Consider the following 22,500-nt stretch of genomic DNA (forward strand, 5'->3'; position numbering starts at 1 on the left):
GTAGGAGTTTAACTTTCACATACTCTTAAAATTAATTTATATTAAATATTTATTATACATCTGTTATTATAATATGTACCCATATACATGTATAGGATATACTGTATGTATATATATATATATATATATATATATATATATATATATATATATATATATATATATATATAGTCACTTTACATGCAGTCGGCATGTAAAGTAACAAAAACGCCATCAGCAGCTTCTCCTTATTTTCATTGATAAATGTCTGCCGTTTGGGTATTATTTGAATGTCCTTGGCTGGGGCTATCGACTCATTCTGCTTCAGTGTGGTGCAGACTAGCAGTGCTACTCTCCGCTCTGTCATGTTTTTGATGATTTCTTTCCTTAATTCAGATTACTAACATCCAGTTCTTCTAAGTAGGCTTGTGACTCTTTGGGCGCCTAATGATTCCTGGGGTGACGATTCGATTCAGAATCAACTCACGGTTCAACACGATTCACGATTCAAACCAATTTCCACAATGTATTATATATATGTATATATATTATATATAATATTATATACAGGTTAGATAAACTCATTCTGGTTCCATGGAGATGCCCTAAAATCATTAAAATTAGGAATTGTCCTCTGCTGTTTTTGAGGACCTATTAAAAAAATGCTAGTCAAAGATCCTCTGTGACAAGAGAGATTTCTTTTTTGTAAAGGACCCACTACAAAACACACCAGTCAAAGATCCTCTATATGACAAGAGTGTTTTGCTGTTTTAAAGAACATACTACAGAAAACAATAGTCAAAGGTCATTTCTATGACAAGAATGATTTCCTTTCTTTTAAAGACACAATACAAAAACACTAGTCAAAGATCATCTATATTACTAGAGCAATTAGATTTTTTAGGGACATTCTACAGAAAACACCAGTCAAAGATCATCTACTGTATATAACAACAAGAGTGCTTTGCTGTTTTAAAGAACATACTACAGAAAACAATAATCAAAGATCATTTTTATGACAAGAATGATTTCCTTTCTTTTAAAGACACACTACAAAAAATACTAGTCAAATATAATCTACAGTCGTGGTCAAAAGTTTACATACACTTGTGAAGAACATAATGTCATGGCTGTCTTGAGTTTCCAATCATTTGTACAACTCTTATTTTTTTTGTGATAGAGTGATTGGAGCACATACTTGTTGGTCACAAAAAACTTTCATGAAGTTTGGTTCTTTTATGAATTTATTATGGGTCAACCAAATGTGCTGGGTCAAAAGTATACATACAGCAATGTTAATATTTGCTTACATGTCCCTTGGCAAGTTTCACTGCAATAAGGCGCTTTTGGTAGCCATCCACAAGCTTCTGCTTGAATTTTTGACCACTCCTCTTGACAAAATTGTTGCAGTTCAGCTAAATTTGTTGGTTTTCTGACATGGACTTGTTTCTCTAGCATTGTCATCACGTTCAAGTCAGGACTTTGGGAAAGCCATTCTAAAACCTTAATTCTAACCTGATTTAGCCATTCCTTTACCACTTTTGACGTGTGTTTGGGGTCATTGTCCTGTTGGAACACCCAACTGCGCCCAAGACCCAACCTCCGGGCTGATGATTTTAGGTTGTCCTGAAGAATTTGGAGGTTATCCTCCTTTTTCATTGTCCCATTTACTCTCTGTAAAGCATCAGTTCCATTGGCAGCAAAACAGGCCCAGAGCATAATACTACCACCACCATGCTTGACGGTAGGGGTAGGAGTGGTGTTCCTGGGATTAAAAGCCTCACCTTTTATCCTCCAAACATATTGCTGGGTATTGTGGCCAAACAGCTCAATTTTTGTTTCATCTGACCAAAGAAATTTCCTCCACTTTGTCCATGTGATGTCAGATGCAACAAAAATGTAGCTGTTTGGCCACAATACCCAGCAATATGTTTGGAAGGAGAGTGAGCTTGCCCCTTGTTTTTTCTCAAATGATTGGAAAGCGTAAGTTGGCATTAATGTCAGTGTGGAACACACACACACACACACACACACACACACACACACACACACACACACACACACACACACACACACTTCTCTATGCTCTTTATGTCAGATAATTTTATTTCATATTTCATCCTGGGCTCGTTCTACTACAACTTGATCTATTATTCACAGCCTGTTTTAAAAATGTAACAGTGCGAAGGTCACCGATTCATGTGTCCCCTTTTTCTTAGTAACACACACACACACCTACACACACGCCTACGAATGTGCACACAAATTTTAATTCATAGAACAAATGTAGCGGGTGAAACGCCATTGAAATAATGAGTGTTTGCTTCATAATTTAAACAAGAAGCATGTGCACACAATCTATGCAAATTACTCGGCACAATAACAAAAAAACTTGAATAATTGCATTATTTTTTTAAATTATTATTTCCACACAAACTGAATTTTGAACCACTCTGGTCGTGACTTAAAAAACAGGCATTCATTCTATTCCGTGCTAACAACACTGCTAGGGTGGAAGGGAATGTTGGTCACCATGGCAACACAAAGGATGCTGCTGTCCTTAATGACAGACGAGTTAAGGGTTCAGGCCACAATATCAGTGACATATGTGGCGCCCTCTATAGGTAGAGTTGAAAATGCTTTGTTAAACGTGCTAGCATAGATACAACATGTATATAATACAGTTTTAATAGTTATTACGCTAATAGTCAGTAGGGATGGGTACCGTTCACTTTTAAACAATACCACATTTTAATACTTTTGTGTATATTAATATTATCAGTAGTTTATGATAGTAGAATCTTATTTCTTATTGCAAAATTTTAATATGAGCTGAATCTAGTCTTTTGTTGCACCCTAAAAAGTGTTAATACTGTAAGCACACGTAATTGTCAGGATTTTTGATTTATTTTTTTACCCTTTTTGTGTGCAGCGTTTCGGAAGTAAAAAACCAAAATACATACACTTCAAAAAATGTTGAAGGGTACCAAAATAAATAGTCCACACCTCAACGCCACGTTTTTCGACCAATCTTGCTGAAATTCACTAAATATGTGCTCGTCAGTCCCCCGAAGATGTGTACCGAATTTGGTGGCGATTCAACCAAACGGCCAGAAGTTACAGTGGGTGTTTAGAGGAGCTGTGTGAGAAATTTCAAGTCAATCGGTCTTACCTGGTTTAAAAACAGCACCACGCACACGTAATTGTCAGGATTTACATTTTTTTATATTTTTTTTAACTCTTTTTATGTGCAGCGCTTTGTAAGTAAAAAACAAAATACATACACTTCAAAAGTATTGAAGGGTACCAAAATAAATAGTCCATACCTCAACGCCACGTTCTTCAAGCAATCTTGCTGAAATTCGCCACATATGCGCTCGTCAGTCCCCCAAAGATGTGCACCGAATTTGGTGGTGATTCAACCAAACGCCCGAAAGTTACAGTGAGTGTTTGTCACGTTCAAACACTGATGACATCTATTAAACAGACAAGAAGCAAGGAATCATGCAGAGACAGAGTTCAATTTAGCTCATGCGGAGAACGCATGGAGCTGCACACTTAGTCACAGTCTCGCCCTATGCTCTAAGGCAGTGGTTCTCAACCTTTTTTCAGTGATGTACCCCCTGTGAACATTTTTTTAATTCAAGTACCCCCTAATAATAGCGAAGCATTTTTGGTTGAAAAAAATAGATAAAGAAGCACTATGTCATCAGTTTCTGATTTATTAAATTGTATAACAGTGCAAAATATTGCTCATTTGTAGTGGTCTTTTTTGAACTATTTGGAAAAAAAGATATACAAATAACTAAAAACTTGTTGAAAAATAAACAAATGATTCAATTTTAAATAAAGATTTCTACACATAGAATAATCTAGGGATTGTAATAGAGATCCATCTGGATTCATGAACTTAATTCAAAACATTTCTTCACAAAAAAATAAATCTTTAACATCAATATTTATGGAACATGTCCACAAAAAATCTAGCTGTCAACACTGAATATTGCATTGTTGCATTTCTTTTCACAGTTCTTTTTGACAGACATTTTAGTGAGAAACTTGAGCTTGTTCTTCATTGAGTTTATGAACTTACATTCATATATTGTTGAAGTATTATTCAATAAATATATTTATGAAGGATTGTTGAATTGTTGCTATTTTTAGAATATTTAAAAAAAATCTCACGTACCCCTTGGCATACCTTCAAGTACCCCCAGGGGTACGCGTACCCCCATTTGAGAACCACTGCTCTAAGGTACAGTTCCCGCGTCCTTCTATTTATTCAGGAGTTCCCCAGTCAACTGAGGCCGCCTCTAAAAGGAGTGGTCACACATATCATGCAAAGCAGCTCCAGTGCGCACAATACGTGACGGAATGTGCTGGGGCCTTGTCTCTGCTTCGTCTGCGTGCTGTCTTATCTTCGTTGAGGTCCTTGAAATCCTTGGTTTTTAGCGGGCTAAAACAAAGATAACATCTGCGGCTGACAAGAAGTTTTGTCCTTGCACAGATAGAAAAAGTACAGCTTGAGCACAATAGCTAATAACTATAGCAACAGACTTGAAGCATACTAAAGTTGTGTGATAACTTACACATTATTATTCTAACCGTGTTTTGAGGAGCTGTGTGAGAAATTTCAAGTCACTCGGTATTACAATGTTTAAAAACAGCACCACGCACACATATTTTTATTTTTTTTACCCTTTTTGTGTGCAGCGCTTCGGACGTAAAAAACAAAATGCATACACTTCAAAAAGTGTTGAAGGCTACCAAAATGAATAGTCCATACCTCAACGCCGTTGTTGTATTTTGCTTATGTCGTCCACGTTGTTGTCACGAAGTCGGAAGAGGACACAACTCGACCGCCTGCTGCTCTTCCTCCCCCTGACGTGCGTCCATGCTGGGAGTTGTTCTCGCCGCTTTTAGCAGCCAATTAAATATCGCTTTCTGTCACCGTGACGGCTAATTAGCGAATCAGCATGCACTTTCCAAGCCCCTGTGTGTGTGTGTGTGTGTGTGTGTGTGTGTGTGTGTGTGTGTGTGTGTGTGTGTGTGTGTGTGTGTTCTGGCAATGCTTACTTAAAGGCCTACTGAAACCCACTGCTACCGACCATGCAGTCTGATAGTTTATATATCAATGATGAAATCTTAACATTGCAACACATGCCAATACGGCCGCGTTAGTTTACTAAAGTGCAATTTTAAATTTCACGCGAAAAATCCTGCTGAAAACGTCTCGGTATGATGACGTCAGCGCGTGACGTCACGGATTGTAGAGGACATTTTGGGACAGCATGGTGGCCAGCTATTAAGTCATCTGTTTTCATCGCAAAATTCCACAGTATTCTGGACATCTGTGTTGGTGAATCTTTTGCAATTTGTTCAATGAACAATGGAGACAGCAAAGAAGAAAGTTGTAGGTGGGAAGCGGTGTATTGCGGCCGACTGCAGCAACAACACAAACACAGCCGGTGTTTCATTGTTTACATTCCTGGAAGATGACAGTCAAGCTTTACCATTGGCCTGTGGAGAACTGGGACAACAGAGACTCTTACCAGGAGGACTTTGAGTTGGATGCGCAGACATGGTACCGTGAGTACGCATGCAGCTGCGGCTTCCAAACATTTCATCGCTTGCCCGTACGTGCGTGCCGCTATGTGCATGTCACGTACGTAACTTTGGGGACTTTGGGGAAATATATGTGCTGTATGAACTTTGGGGAGGTGAACGGTACTTTGGGCTGTGGGATTGAGTGTGTTGTGCAGGTGTTTGAGTTGTATTGACGGGTTATATGGACGGGAGGGGGGAGGTGTTTGTTATGTGGGATTATTTGTGGCTTATTAAATATAAGCCTGGTTGTGTTGTGGCTAATAGAGTATATATATGTCTTGTGTTTATTTACTGTTTTAGTCATTCCCAGCTGAATATCAGGTCCCACCCGCCTCTCACAGCATCTTCCCTATCTGAATCGCTCCCACTGCCCTCTAGTCCTTCACTCTCACTTTCCTCATCCACAAATCTTTCATCCTCGCTCAAATTAATGGGGAAATCGTCGCTTTCTCGGTCTGAATCGCTCTCTGCTGGTGGCCATGATTGTAAACAATGTGCAGATGTGAGGAGCTCCACAACCTGTGACGTCACGCTACTCGTCTGCTATTTCCGGTACAGGCAAGGCTTTTCTATCAGCGACCAAAAGTTGTGAACTTTATCGTCGATGTTCTCTACTAAATCCTTTCAGCAAAAATATGGCAATATCGCGAAATGACATAGAATGGACCTGCTATCCCCGTTTAAATAAGAAAATCGCATTTCAGTAGGCCTTTAATGGGGACATCGCTCTGTTTACACAGTCACCTTTAGGGGATCTCTGACGGTATGGGGACAAAAAAACAGGTCCCCTAAAGGGAAAAGTAGGGCTGTGAATCTTTGGGTGTCCCACGATTCGATTCAATATCGATTCTTGGGGTCACGATTTGATTCAAAATCGATTTTTTTTCAATTCAACACGATTCTCTATTCATTCAATACATAGGATTTCAGCAGGATCTACCCCAGTCTGCTGACATGCAAGCAGAGTAGTAGATTTTTATAAAAAGCTTTTATAATTGTAAAGGACAATGTTTTATCAAGTGATTGCAATAATGTAAATTTGTTTTCACTATTAAATGAACCAAAAATATGACTTATTTTATCTTTGTGAAAATATTGGACACTGTGTGTTGTCAAGCTTATGAGATGCGATGCAAGTGTAAGCCACTGTGACACTATTGTTCTTTTTTTTAATTTTTTTATAAATGTCTAATGATAATGTCAATGAGGGATTTTTAATCACTGCTATGTTGAAATTGTAACTAATATTGATACTGTTGTTGATAATATTCATTTTTGTTTCACTACTTTTGGTTTGTTCTGTGTCGTGTTTGTGTCTCCTCTCAATTAAAGTTAAAGTTAAAGTTAAAGTACCAATGATTGTCACACACACACTAGGTGTGGCGAAATTATTCTCTGCATTTGACCCATCACCCTTGATCACCCCCTGGGAGGTGAGGGGAGCAGTGGGCAGCAGCGGTGGCTGCGCCCGGGAATCATTTTGGTGATTTAACCCCCAATTCCAACCCTTGATGCTGAGTGCCAAGCAGGGAGGTAATGGGTCCCATTTTTATAGTCTTTGGTATGACTCGGCCGGGATTTGAACTCCCAACCTACCGATCTCAGGACGGACACTCTAACCACTAGGCCACTGAGTAGGTGCCTAGTGGCCTAGTGCTCTGTTTATTGCTGTTCTGAGTGTTGCTGGGTTTTGGAATTGGATTGCATTGTTATGGTATTGCCGTGTATTGTTTTGTTGGATTGAATAATTATAAAAAATTAAAATAAATAAATAAATAAAAATAAATCAATTTTTTTTAAATGAGAATCGATTCTGAATCGCACAACGTGAGAATCGCGATTCGAATTTGAATCGATTTTTCCCACACCCCTAATGACTAGTGTTTTTTTTGCAGTGTGTCTTTAAAAACCAAATACCACTCCGTTCTTGTAGAGGATCTTTGACTAGTTTTTTTGCAGTATTTTCTAAATAATTGTAGGGAATCTTTGGATATGGTATTTAGTTTTATTTATTTTTTTGTCTTAAAATAATACAATCATGTGTGCTTACGGACTGTATCCCTGCAGACTGTATTGATATATATTGATATATAATGTAGGAACCAGAATATTAATAACAGAAAGAAACAACCCTTTTGTGTGAATGAGTGTAAATGGGGGAGGGAGGTTTTTTGGGTTGGTGCACTAATTGTAAGTGTATCTTGTGTTTTTTATGTTGATTTAATGGAAAAAAATAAAAATAAACTTTATTTATTTATTTTTTCATTTCTTGTGGAAATCGGTACCGGGCCACGGCCGGGTGGTTGGGGACCACTGATATAGAGGATCTTTGACAAGCGTTTTTGCAGTATATCCTTATGAAGAGCATTCCATTCCTGTCTTGTAGAGGATCTTTGACTAGCGTTTTTAGGAATTAACATTCTTAAAAACAGTTAAGCAATCTTGTCATATATCAATCAATCAATCAAAGTTGACTTATATAGCCCTAAATCACGAGTGTCTCAAAGGGCTGCACAAGCCACAACGACAGAGCCCACATCAGGGCAAGAAAAAACTCAACCCAATGGGATGACAATGACAAACCTAGAGGACCTTTGAGAATCACTGATATAGAGGATCTTTGACGAGCATATTTGACAAGCACTTTTGCAGTGTTTCCTAAAAAAACAGTAGAGCGCTCTTGTCATGTAGAAAATCTTTGACTAGCATTTTAAGCAGAGAGATCCTGTCATGTAGAGAGCATCTTTGACTTTTTGCTGTAGCTCCTTAAAAACATTGTTTTTATTGTGTACTCTTAAAAACAACCCAGTGTTCCTTGTGTATAGAGGATCTTTGACTCGCATAAATATTGTTTTGATTTGCATGAATACCTTTCTTACAGACTACATTGACAAGTTCTTGACTTCCTCCTAAGCGTTCGTGGCGCCTTTACCAAGTCGTCAGCGAGGGAGGAAGGACACGATAAAAAAAGCAATCGGCAAAAAATACGACGCTGGCGGGGGGACCCTGCACGGGCGTCTTGAAGAAAGCAAACGTAGTGATGCATCTTCTCGCATTTGATAACAAGGTACTTGACCTCTTTGGCAACACTAAGTGCTTCGCTTTGCTCGTTCGACTGCCGCGTTGTGGGTAGTCATCACACACACACATACACACACACGTATAAGCGTTACCTAACTGACATTCAGTAAGAGTCAGGGCGCCATGACCAGCTCACCACGCCCCGAGCGTTCCCTCCCTGCGCCCGATGAGGACCTGCTGCTGATGGAGACCAGCTGACTCACACTCGCTGCTCCTGGGCCTGCAGGTTCCTGTGGGGGATGGGATTGTGTGTGTGTGTGTGCGTGTGTGTGTGTCCCTTCAACTTGCTGTATGAATATGATGCTGGGGTTGTGTGTGAGGTGTCACAGCATGTCGTCTATTTTTAGCTCATTGACTTGAGAGCTCGTGCTTTGGGAGGACTCGTCGTCCATCTTTGTTGTCGTCTTCCACCTGACCGACTTCTATCTGGCACGCTTTGTGTGTGTGTGTGTGTGTGTGTGTGTGTGTGTGTGTGTGTGTGTGTGTGTGTGTTCTGGCAATGCTTACTTAATGGGGACATCGCTCTGTTTACACAGTCACCTTTCGGGGACCTCTGACGGTATGGGGACAAAAAAACAGGTCCCCTAAAGCAGTGGTTCTCAACCTTTTTTCAGTGATGTACCCCCTGTGAATTTTTTTTTTAATTCAAGTACCCCCTAATCAGAGCAAAGCATTTTTGGTTGAAAAAAAGAGATAAAGAAGTAAAATACAGCACGATGTCATCAGCTTCTGATTTATTAAATTGTATAACAGTGCAAAATATTGCTCATTTGTAGTGGTCTTTCTTGAACTATTTGGAAAAAAAGATAGGTTTTTATTTATATTTATAAAGGATTTTTGAATTGTTGCTATTTTTAGAATATTTTGAAAAAAATCTCACGTACCCCTTGGCATACCTTCAAGTACCCCCAGGGGTACGCGTACCCCCATTTGAGAACCACTGCCCTAAAGGGAAACCTTTTTAAATGATAGTCAGATCCATTCTGAAGATGCCTAAGTGATTTTTAAGCTTTGGCCCATAAAACATGTTTACTAAAAAGTAAACATGTTTAACATCTAATTAGATCTTCTTTTTTTTTTAAATGGTCCTCAGTAGTCACGTACAAATTTGTGTGAATTATGCAAAATTATTTAAATTTGGTCCCCATGAACCATATTAACTCTTTTTTTCCCCAGGGTCCCCAGTAAGAATGATCAGCACATTACCGTATTTTTCGGACTATAAGTCGCAGTTTTTTTCATAGTTTGGCCGGGGGTGCGACTTATACTCAGGAGCGACTTATGTGCCCACTGAGGCAGTGGTGTTGCTGTGGTGGCATGTTACTATTTCCATGATCACTAGCGGTAATGGTGTGGCTATGTATGTGTGTAGTGTGCATATGTATGTATATATCTATAATTTATGTATATACAAGTTCATTAAGTTTGTACATTGAGTGAACAGGTAGTTCTAGCTCAGAGTAATTTATGATTTAAAGAAAAGGGGTGGGATTAAATAATTTTAATCTTAATTAAATTTAAAATTAATTTTAATTTTGATTCTTCTCACTCCTTTTCAAATATCCATCCATCCATCCATCTTCTTCCGCTTATCCGAGGTCGGGTCGCGGGGGCAGCATCCTAAGCAGGGAAGCCCAGACTTCCCTCTCCCCAGCCACTTCGTCCAGCTCCTCCCGGGGGATCCCGAGGCGTTCCCAGGCCAGCCGGGAGACATAGTCTTCCCAACGTGTCCTGGGTCTTCCCCGTGGCCTCCTACCGGTCGGATGTGCCCTAAACACCTCCCGAGGGAGGCGATCGGGTGGCATCCTGACCAGATGCCCGAACCACCTCATCTGGCTCCTCTCGATGTGGAGGAGCAGCGGCTTTACTTTGAGCTCCCCCCGGATGACAGAGCTTCTCACCCTATCTCTAAGGGAGAGCCCCGCCACCCGGCGGAGGAAACTCATTTCGGCCGCTTGTACCCATGATCTTGTCCTTTCGGTCATGACCCAAAGCTCATGACCATAGGTGAGGATGGGAACGTAGATCGACCGGTAAATTGAGAGCTTTGCCTTCCGGCTCAGCTCCTTCTTCACCACAACGGATCAATACAGCGTCCGCATTACTGAAGATGCCGCACCAATCCTTTTCAAATATGTAAAAAAAAAAGAAAGAAAGTCAAATGCTCATTTGTTTTTGTTTTTTTCTTTTCCATTGTTTTCATTTTGTTATAATGTCTGTTAAGGCTATAGCACTGTATTGGATCAGGCTTGCTCTTGTTTTTATGCATATTTGAAATAAAATATATCAATCAATCAATCAATGTGTGAGATTATTAACACATTACCGTAAAATATCAAATAATATTATTTATCTCATTCACGTAAGAGACTAGACGTATAAGATTTCATGGGATTTAGTGATTAGGAGTGACAGATTGTTTGGTAAACGTATAGCATGTTCTATATGTTATAGTTATTTGAATGACTCTTACCATAATATGTTACGTTAATATACCAGGCACGTTCTCAGTTGGTTATTTATGCCTCATATAACGTACACTTATTCAGCCTGTTGTTCACTATTCTTTATTTATTTTAAATTGCCTTTCAAATGTCTATTCTTGGTGTTGGGTTTTATCAAATACATTTCCCCAAAAAATGCGACTTATTCATGTTTTTTTCCTTCTTTATTATGTATTTTCGGCAGGTGCGACTTATACTCCGGAGCGACTTATACTCCGAAAAATACAGTACTTCATCAATCCAGAGATTTAAAGACGTGTATGAGCTAACTGGGCAGTGGCCATTTTACCTCATTTTTTATGCCTCCACAACCTGTAGAAAGAAAAGTGATGATGAAAAACTTGGTCCCCATTCCAAATGATAACCAGTATGTGTGTGTGTTATAACTTGAAGTAAATAATGAAGATTAAAAACCAATTACAAAAAAACCATCTAAAATGTTTTTTTTTACTAAAAGCAGTCTTTCTCACAATGTGTCGACTTTTTTCCTTATAACATTGGGAACAATTTCTCATATATTTTTTCTGTTTCTGTAATATTGCAATATTTTCTCGTAAAATTATTACTTTTTTATGTAAAATTATTACTTTCTTTATGTAAAATTACTACTTTTTAATGCAAAATGCTGACATTTGTCATGTAAAATTCTGACTTTTATCACAATATTGCCAATTTTCTTGTTGTTCTTGTAAAATAGTGAACTTTTTGGAGTAAAACGATGACATTTTTCATAATTTTGCAGAGTAGAATTCTGATTATTATTATAATATTGCCAAAATTGTAAAGTTTTCTTATAAAATTGTGACTTTTTTCATAACAATTGCAGAAAGTTTAAGCTTTTCCTGTAAAGTTGCGACTGTTATTGAGTAAAATTCCAACTTTTATCATAATATTGCACAAATGTTCAGTTTTTCTTGTAAAGTTTTGACTTGCGTTGAGTAAAATTATAACTTTTATTATAACACTGCCAAAATTCTATGTTTTTCTTGTGAAATTGTGACCTTTTTCTTGTGAAATTCCAACTGATTTTTCACAACAAGCTTTTTTATATTTGCATAGTATGTATATATTATTAATGTTGTAATTTCACTTCTTTATATATCTAGAAAGGGTGGGCCTAAAGAGGTAGGCATTTTTTGGAGGTCTTAAGAAGGTAACAAATACAAGTGTGTGTGTGTGTTCTTGTATTTCAACCCATCTTGAGACATCCACAAGGAAAAGTACCTTCAATATGAGGACCGCTGAACAAGCATCTAATAGAGAGCCAAATACTAGAGTCCGTGAACATTGCTCCAAAGTCAGGACTTTTGGTTGATTTAATGCGCAGAGAAAAGTAAACATTGACAGGTGCAAAGGCAGCAATGTATGATAAAACAAGACGGCAGCTAAAGAAGGACTTCCCTATCCACTTTAAAATAATTCTCCTCACTTTCAAAGCTATCCATAACCTCTCTCCGTCATATCTCTCTGACCTGATCCATGTCGCCCACACCCTCACGTTCCCTAAGATCTTCTTCATCCGTCCATCTCACTGTCCCCTTATTTAAAGTGTCCACTGTGGGTGCCCAAGCTTTCAGCCGCTCAGCCCCTCATCTTTGGAACTCTTTACCACCAGACCTTCATAACTTAGACTCAATATCCCTCTTCAAATCAAGACTAAAACACACCTATTCCTGACTGCTTATTCATTGTAAATCTTATCGATTTTTGTTGTTTTTAGCCAATTGATTTTATTGTTTTGATTTTGTACGGTGTCCTTAAGTGCCCAGAAAGGCGCCTTATAAGTGAAATTAATTGTTATTATTATTATTATTCATCCCCGAAAAAACCCGCCAGGTGAACAAGTTGATATTACGACAACCCGTGTCCCATATGCATACTTGCCAAACCTCCCGGATTTTCCGGGAGACTCCCGAAATTCAGCGCCTCTCCCGAAAACCTCCCGGGACAAATTTTCTCCCGAAAATCTCCCAAAATTCAGGCGGAGCTGGAGGCCACGCCCCCTCCAGCTCCATGCGGACCTGAGTGAGTGTTGACAGCCTGTTCTCACGTCTGCTTTCCCACAATATAAACAGCTAATGATGGAGGGCGAGTTCTTGGTTTCTTATGTGGGTTTATTGTTAGGCAGTTTCATTAACGTCCTCCCAGCGCGGTAACAACACACAACAACAGCAGTCAAGTTTTCGTCTACCCTAAAGCAGTTGGTCTGCCGTAAACAGCAATGTTGTGACACTTTTAAACAGGACAATACTGCCATCTACTGTACATGCATATGTGACCCACTCATAATGTGTCACATTTTTGTGTTGATTTATTTATTTTATTTTGTGGTTTGAATGCGTTTTTGGAGCTGTCATTACACATTTATCAGTATTCACATTGGTCAGTAGGGGGCAGTAGGGTGTTTCTTCCCAATTGAATGCTATCACCTGCAGACCGGAAGTGTCTTGTCATTCTGATGAGCGCGACCAGTCTGTGAACAATTGAAACGTCCTGTGTGCTTTTTCCTCCTGTATAACAGGTTAGTTTTGGTGAATCAACTCACTGAATAATATCCATGTGATCTTTATAAGTTTAAGTACACATTCTGATGGTGGAGCCGAACTCTAAAGTGTTTGTGAGTTGTAGTTTGTATTTGTGAATGAATCCAGTGCACAGCTGCAGTAATCAATACAAAAAGGCGACGTGAGTGCGCAATGTTTATATAGGAACTTCTGATCCTAATTCAGACTCCCAAATTAGAGCTCCCGTTTTCTTATTGATTTTATAATGTATATTTGTATAATGTGTGTGTTCTGAAATAGTGACAGAGAATAGAACAAGGATGGACAATTCAACCCTTAACTCAACAATGAGTAGATGAGTGTTATGTGTGTGTATCTGTGTAAATAAATGAACACTGAAATTCAAGTATTTCTTTTATTTATTTATATATATATATATATATATATATATATATATATATATATATGTAATAAAATATATATATATATATAGCTAGAATTCACTGAAAGTCAAGTATTTCTTATATATATATATATATCCTAACCACGCCCCCAACCACGCCCCCCGACCCCGACCACGCCCCCCACCCCCCACCTCCCGAAATCGGAGGTCTCAAGGTTGGCAAGTATGCCCATATGTGACCATAGGATGAACAAATACACGACGGTACTAAGACTAGAGTGGCCATTAACAGTTAGCTTTTACAGCCGGGTTGCCCAAAGTGCGGCACAAGGGCCATCTGTGGTCCGTGACTCGTTTGTCATCGGCCTTAAGCACATTACAAAGAACAAAAAATGTAGATTTAATTTGCACCCCTGGTGGTGAAATCTATCAAAATGAGGGTGGTCCCAAAAAGGAGGGATTTTTCAAATTGACTGTGTCGGTTCTCCCACTCTGGTCAACATATGAAATAACAAGTGTGTGTAAAAACTTGAAGTGCTCGCCCTCTGGTCAACATATGAAATAACAAGTGTGTGTAAAAACTTGAAGTGCTCGTCCTCTGGTCAACATATGAAATAACAAGTGTGTTTAAGAAATTGAAATGCACCCCCTTTTGGCCAAAATGAATTAAAACAAATCAAATAAAAATGTATATAGAGAGGCTAGTTGTCAGTTAGCGATCAAAGCGTTAGTTGCCAGCTAGAGATTAGCATGCTAGTTGCTAGTTAGCTATTACCACTCTAGTTGTCAGTTAGTGATTTCCGTGTTGGTTGCAAGCTAGCAATTACAGCGCCAGTTGTCAGTTAGCAATTAACGTTGTAGTTATAAGCGGCGCTATACCGTATTGTTTGAATATCTTGCGCAAATATGTTATCCCCTAAATGTGAGAACTTCTATTTTTTTTTACTTTTACAACAATTTGGAGTGCATGTGTAAATTATAATTCCACTCATATTTGTTATTGAGCGGTAAAGCCCAACCTCTGACTGATGAGGTCATTGGTTATGTCCCAATACTTTTGTCAAGGAGAGAGGCAGGATGTGTGTGTGATGCTTAGTGACCGGGGAGTCGTCAAGCACAAAGAGACACAGTCAAATTGTTACAGCTCACACAAAGATGTGCAGTAAAGATGGAAACACTTCTATAAATCGCACAAGACGCCATCTTGGATTTCTTTGCTGGTCTCCTCTCAGGCTGGCTTTTATTGTGGCGGGGTGCCGTAGAAATGGGAAAAACTGTTTTCAAATTAAAAGGTTTGAGTTTATAACAGTCTTTTTCTTTAACTTTTCTTGTTTAGGGATGGAAAGAAGTCGGCGAGACTGAGGAGCAGGACACAGCTGGCACACCAAAGGTAAACAAAACGTTTTTTTTTCTTCATATAAGCAAGAATCTGAAATATATTTTAAAAAAAAGAAGTTTACATCCTGTCACTTCACGATCGCTGTAGCGTCAACACACCAGTGACAGCTTGTTTTTCAAAATAAGAGCCTTTATTTGTCTGCCTCAAAGCAAGAACCCTACTGCTTTTCTTCATTGGCCAGTGGCGCTGGGGTCAAAGTTCAGCTTAGAACGTTCTTTCTTTCCAGTGTCTATGGTCTACATCATCCATCTTGCCAATGTTAGCAAGAACCCTGTTGATTTTGAACTGATACTAATAACATAAGAAGTAACAATATACTGATACCGTTATATAATATATATTATTTATGTAGTATTACATTAATAATGGTATATTGAATACATACAATATGATAAAAGTAACATATGGACATGGTAATGATAAAACTATACTACTACTAATGTAACAATAATAAATAATACACATATGATATGCTAGTGATAACAACATTGATGTATTAATGAGAATATAACAATATGATCATGTAATAAATGATATATGAAATCAATATAATATTAAAATAAACAAAAAGTGTATAGTAGTAATAATAAATGATATATGAAATCAATGTAATATAACAATAACCAATAATAATATAGTAGTAATAATAAATGATACATGAAATCAATGTAATACAACAATAAACAATAATAATATAGTAATAATAATAGATATATGAAATACAACAATAAACAAAAATAATATAGTAATAATAATAAATTATATATGAAACCAATTTAATATAACATAAACAATAATAGTAAATGATATATGAAATCAATATAATACAACAATAATAATAAAGTAATAATAATTATTGATGTATGAAATCAATATATTTAACAATAAACAATAATATAGTAATAATAATGCATGATGTATGATATACAACAATAAACAATGATATAGTAATAATAATATATGAAATCAATATAAACCAACAATAAACAATAATTATATAGTAATAATAATAATTGATATAGGAAATCAATATGAAACAACAATAATAATATAGTAATAATAATACATGATATATGAAATACAACAATAAACCAAAGTAATATAGTAATAATAATAAATGATGTATGAAATCAATTTAATATAAATACAAACAATAATAATAAAGTAATAATAGTAAATGATATATGAAATCAATATAATACAACAATAATAATATAGTAATAATGATAAATTATATATGAAGTCAATATAATATAACCATAAACAATAATAATAAAGTTATAATAGTAAATTATATATGAATAAGTTGATTGGCAACACTAAATTGGCCCTAGTGTGTGAATGTGAGTGTGAATGTTGTCTGTCTATCTGTGTTGGCCCTGCGATGAGGTGGCGACTTGTCCAGGTTGTACCCCGCCTTCCGCCCGATTGTAGCTGAGATGGGCTCCAGCGCCCCCCGCGACCCCAAAAAAGGGAATAAGCGGTAGCAAATGGATGGATGGATGGATATGAAATCAATATAATACAATAATAAAGTAATAATAATTATTGATATATGAAATCAATATATTTAACAATAAACAATAATATTATAGTAATGCTAATACATGATATATGAAATACAACAATAAACAATAATAATAGAGTAATAATAATAAGTGATGTATGAAATCAATATAATACAACAATAAACAATAATAATATAGTGATAATACATGATATATGAAACAAAAATAAAACAACAATAAACAATAATAATATAGTAATAATAATACATGATATATGAAATACAACAATAAACAAAAATAATATAGTGATAATAATAAATGATTTATGAAATCAATTTAATATAAATATAAATAATAATAAAGTAATAATACTAAATGATATATGAAATCAATATAATACAACACTAATAATATAGTAATGATGATAAATTATATACGAAATCAATATAATATAACCATAAAGAATAATAATAAAGTAATAATAGTAAATTATATATGAAATCAATATAATACAAAAATAATAATAAAGTAATAATAAATGATATATGAAATCTATATATTTAACAATAAACAATAATAATATATTAATAATAATACATGATACATGAAATACAACAATAAACAATAATAATATAGTAATAATAAATGATGTATGAAATCAATATAATACAACAATAAACAATATTTATATAGTAATAATAATAAATGATATATGAAATCAATATAATACAACAATAATAATATAGTAATAATAATAAATGATATATGAAATCAATATAATACAACAATAAACAATAATAATATAGTAAAATTAATGAATCATGTTTCCTTTCTTTTTTTCTTTTTTCCTTTCGAATGACAAAAGTCGACCAACAAAAAGCGTCGCGCTTCACTCGCCGTGATTCACAAGGCCTCCTTTACATTGTAGTCACGGGCGCACTGCGGGCCGTTATCGGTCAAGACAGAAGTTATCGCAGACGCCATCGACAGCACTCGTCTCCCCAGTCGCCGTGCTCGCCACGGAGGTGGGCGGGGCCAGGTGATGCCAGCCAGGGACCGCCACTCTCATCATCACTGCTGCTCCTCTTGTCAGCGTGACCTTCATCACATCACTGTCATCATCATCCTCCTTGCCTTCCCGCCCTTTTTGTGCGCACCCTCTGTTGTACCGTGTGTGCGCGTGTGTGTGTGTGTGTGTGCGCGCGTGCGTGTGTGTGCGCGTGCACGTACCAGCCCGTGTGTGAATAATGAGGTGATTTTTATTCGTCCTCCCCGTCCTCTCGCCCTGTCAGGACCACTGATTTAATTTGTATGTGGAGATGAAAAGAGCGATAGTGGGACTGTGTGTGTGTGTGTGTGTGTGTGTGTGTGTGTGTGTGTGTGTGGGTGTGGGTGTGGGTGTGGGTGTGGGTGTGTGTGTGTGTGTGTGTGTGTGTTCTCACCCCTGAGACAAGAATGAGAGTCAGATGCTGTGATGAAAGCTATTTTTGCCAAGTATGTGCCTCCTTGTTCTCCTGACATCTTTATTTGAGGGGACATGTCAGACATTCACATCATTCACAATAACGCAGTGGGGCAGCACGAGTGCTGCCGAGACCCGGGAGTTGCGGTTCATCGAAGGGAACAGGAATTCCGTCGTGTACTGTGACATGGAGAAGCAGAGCATGGTCTCCTCTAACATCGCCATGCTTGCGCGACTATCTTGTTATGCTCGCTGTTGTTGAAATCCCCCAATGAACCGTAGCTCCCCATGTATCGACAGCATTTGTGCACGCTACCACCACAGTGCTTGACTGCTATACTGTCCTGCGACCGTGACCCAAACACTGTCACGCTTGACTTTAGGCAAGACTATTTTCTTGGGATTAATTTTACCCTCATAGTGCTGGCAGCACTCATGCAGCCATAGGCCGCCACGCTTTTATTTTCTCACCACCTTGCTCAATAGGTACACCTCACCGTGTACATTTTAAAATTGTGCTGTAAGCGTCAGTATTTCCCTGAATGAACCGCAGCTCACCCAATGCCAGCATCACTCGTGTAGTCCTAGACCGCAATGCTACCACCACTATGTTCACCTGTAGGCAAGACAATTACTTTGCAACTCACTCGTGTTGGCATTCACATCCCCCTCAATGAACCACAGCTCTTCGGTGCCGGCAGCACTCATGCACCTCTCATGTTTGATGACAATAAAGTCTTCTATTCTACGACCACCATCCTCACCTCATAGTGAACATTTTTAAAATTGTGCCTTGTCAATATTTCCCCTAGTGAACCGCAGCTCTCTTGTGCCGGCAGCACTCATATGTTTGATGACAATAGAGCGTTCTATTCTATTCTACGACCACAATGCCCAACTAAGTCCACCTCAAGGTGAACATTTCCGAAATTGTGTCGTAAGTGTCGATATTTCCCTCAAAGAACCGCAGCTCTCTTGTGACGGCAGCACTTGTGCATCTCTCATGTTTGATAACAATAAAGCGCTCTACTCTATTTTACTATTCTATTCCACCAGCACCGTACTCAACAAGTACACCTCACCGTGGACATTTTTCAATTGTCTATATTTATTTCAATGAACCGCAGCTCACCCAGTACCAGCAGCACTCACGTAGCCCTAGACGGCAACGCTACCACCACTATGCTCGCCTGTAGACAAGACAATTACTTTGCAACTCACTTGTGTTGGCATTCACGTCCCCCTCAATGAACCGCAGCTCTCCGGTGCCGGCAGCACTCATGCTACTCTTATGTTTTATGACGATAGAGCGTACTATTCTATTCTACGACCATCATGCTCAACAAGTCCACCCCACAGTGAACATTTTCAAAATTGTGTTCGTAAGTGTTAATATTTCCCTCAATGAACCGCAGCGCACTTGTGCCAGCAGCACTCATGCATCTCTCATGTTTGATAACAATAAAGCGCTCTATTCTATTAAACGACCATCATGCTTAACAAGTACACCTCACCGTGAACATTTTCAAAAGTGTGTCGTGTCGATATTTCCCCCAATGAACCGCAGCTTAACCAGTGCCAGCAGTACTCGTGTAGCCCTAGACTGCAACGCTACCACCATTATGCTCACCTGCAGGCAAGACAATTACTTTGCAACTTACTTGTGTTGGCATTCACGTCCCCCTCAATGAATCGCAGCACTCATGCACCTCTCATGTTTGACGCCAATAAAGTCTTCTATTCTACGACCACCATTCTCACCTCACAGTGAACATTTTAAAATTGTGTCGTAAGTGTCAATATTTCCCTGAATGAACCGCAGCTCTCTTGTGACGGCAGCACTCATGCATCTCTCATGTTTGATAGCAATGAAGCGCTCTACTCTATTTTACTATTCTATTCCACCAGCGCCGTACTCAACAAGTACACCTCACCGTGGACGTTTTTCAACGGTCTATATTGCTTTCAATGAACCGTAGCTCCTCCTCTGCCAGCAGCACTCGTGCAGCCCTTTTTTTTTTTTTTTTCTTTTTTTTTTTCTTTTTTTTTTTACCGTCTAAAACGTCCACCAGAGTCACCAGTGTGTTTATTCTTGTGTTCTGTAGGCAGCTTGACTACATGCAGACAAGTGTGTGTATGTTTTCATTTTTAAAAAATGGTCCCAAAAGGGACAAGCGGTAGAAAATGGATGGATGGGTCCCCTGGAGGTCATTTTTCATGATTTTGCTGTGTGAAGTGTGTACGCCAAGTGGTCAGACATAGGTACTGCAGTGTGTGTATCGGTCCCCACAGGGACATTCCTGACGTGTGTGTTTGTGTTTAAACACAAGCGACACGAACACGACAATAGTGCCTTGCTCCGAGGCACCGAGGCAATGACAAAGCAGCTTCAATATGCAGCGTCGTTCCTGTTTGGACAAAAACATTTATTCCAAACAAAAACACAGCTGCCCGCTAAAAGGGGGCGAGGATGGAGGGAAGAGGAGGCGAGGCAGGGAGGAAGTAAAGGAGGGATTTAGGAAGGAGACAGGAGACAAGGGAAGGATGAATGAGAGAAGGAAGGCGACAAAGGAGTCTAGGAAACGAGTGGGAAGGGAGAAGACGCTGCAAGGGATCATGGGAAGTAGTGGGGAAAAAGGGCGCTAATTTAGTGCTGACTCAGGTGTCATGTGACGCAGTTGTTAACCAATCCTGAAGCAGCTCATTAGCATGCCCATTAAAATATAATAATATGAATCAGTGTGAGGCCAGCAGAGCATGGAAGTATTGTTATGACAGTTATGTCTGCTGGAGGCTGCTGACTCGGCAGGAACAGTTTCTGGGCCATGATGATGATGATGATGACGACGATGATGATGAAGATGATCCAAGGGAGCTGTTTTTTAAATCCTCGCCTCAGCCCTCGTTTAACGTGTCGCGCGGTGAACTGTATTAGCTCGGTCGGTAAAGTGGCCGTGCCAGCAACTTGAGGGTTCCAGGTTCGATTCCCGCTTCCGCCATCCCAGCCGCTTCCGTCGTGTCCTTCGGCAAGACACTTCCCAGTGCCACCCACACTGGTTTAAATGTAACTCAGATATTGGGTTTCACTATGTAAAAGCACTTTGAGTCACAACTGTGCAAGACCTCCTTCTACCACCTCAGGAGCATTGCTAAACTCCGCCCCTCACTCACTCTCTCTGATGCCGAGAGGCTCGTCCATGCCTTTGTCTCCTCCAGGCTAGACTACGGCAACACACTTCTTGTCGGGATCCCCAGCAAGAACATCCAGAAGCTGCAATACATACAGAATAGTGCTACTGGGATCCTGATGAGAGTGCGGAAATATGACCATATCACACCAATTCTAAAATCCCTTTGAATACAAAGTCTCCCTACTAACCATACTTGCCAACCCTCCCGGATTTTCCGGGAGACTCCCGAAATTCAGCGCCTCTCCCGAAAACCTCCCGGGACAAATTTTCTCCCGAAATTCAGGCGGACCTGGAGGCCACGCCCCCTCCAGCTCCATGCGGACCTGGAGGGTCCGCATGGAGCAATGTTGTTGTAATATATTGAGTTGGAGGCAATAAACAGACGAGGGGATGAAGTACATCTCTTAACAGACTCACACACTTGACGTCAGGTGCGCAACACCACGTAAATCGTTGGCCAACCAAAAAGTAACCCCAGTACGCTATAGCCAACATTCACCAGGAGATGGCAACAGACAAACATAGATCACTCTATTACATTCCTCCCCTTTTAGAAATGTAGAAATTACTCAAAAGAACCCAACCAAAAAATGCAGCAGCTCAATTAAAAAACTGTACTTAAGCCACATTCTTTTTTTTTTTTTTAGTACTGAACTCTTAACCCTCATTTGTAAACAATAACATGCTTATTATACAAACAGTATTCGTACATCTTTAACACAGATTTTTATACTGTCTTCAGAGATTCAGTTTTTTTGGTGGTACTCGAAACCTTTCTGGGTACCTGCGGATCACTGGTGGGGATTTTGTTGTGGGTGATCTGGGTTCTGATGATGGCAACTCAGCAGCCCTTGAATCTGGT

General features: G+C 38.8%; 1 protein-coding gene across 2 annotated transcripts in view; it reads left to right on the top strand.

Annotated features, from left to right (window-relative positions):
* Window positions 1-22,500, top strand: part of LOC133621797 (protein ELFN1-like) — a 234,990-nt gene that overhangs the window by 179,633 nt on the left and 32,857 nt on the right. The window contains exons 1-2 of one of the 2 annotated variants that reach the window (XM_061984159.2): window positions 8,785-8,893; window positions 15,415-15,468. The gene's annotated coding sequence lies outside the window, so the exon portion shown is untranslated. Of the gene's footprint in view, window positions 1-8,784; window positions 8,894-15,414; window positions 15,469-22,500 lie in introns of those variants that run through there. The other variant, XM_061984158.2, reaches the window with a different exon arrangement.

The sequence above is a fragment of the Nerophis lumbriciformis genome, linkage group LG25 (genome assembly GCF_033978685.3).
Source record: "Nerophis lumbriciformis linkage group LG25, RoL_Nlum_v2.1, whole genome shotgun sequence".
Classification (NCBI taxonomy): domain Eukaryota; kingdom Metazoa; phylum Chordata; class Actinopteri; order Syngnathiformes; family Syngnathidae; genus Nerophis; species Nerophis lumbriciformis.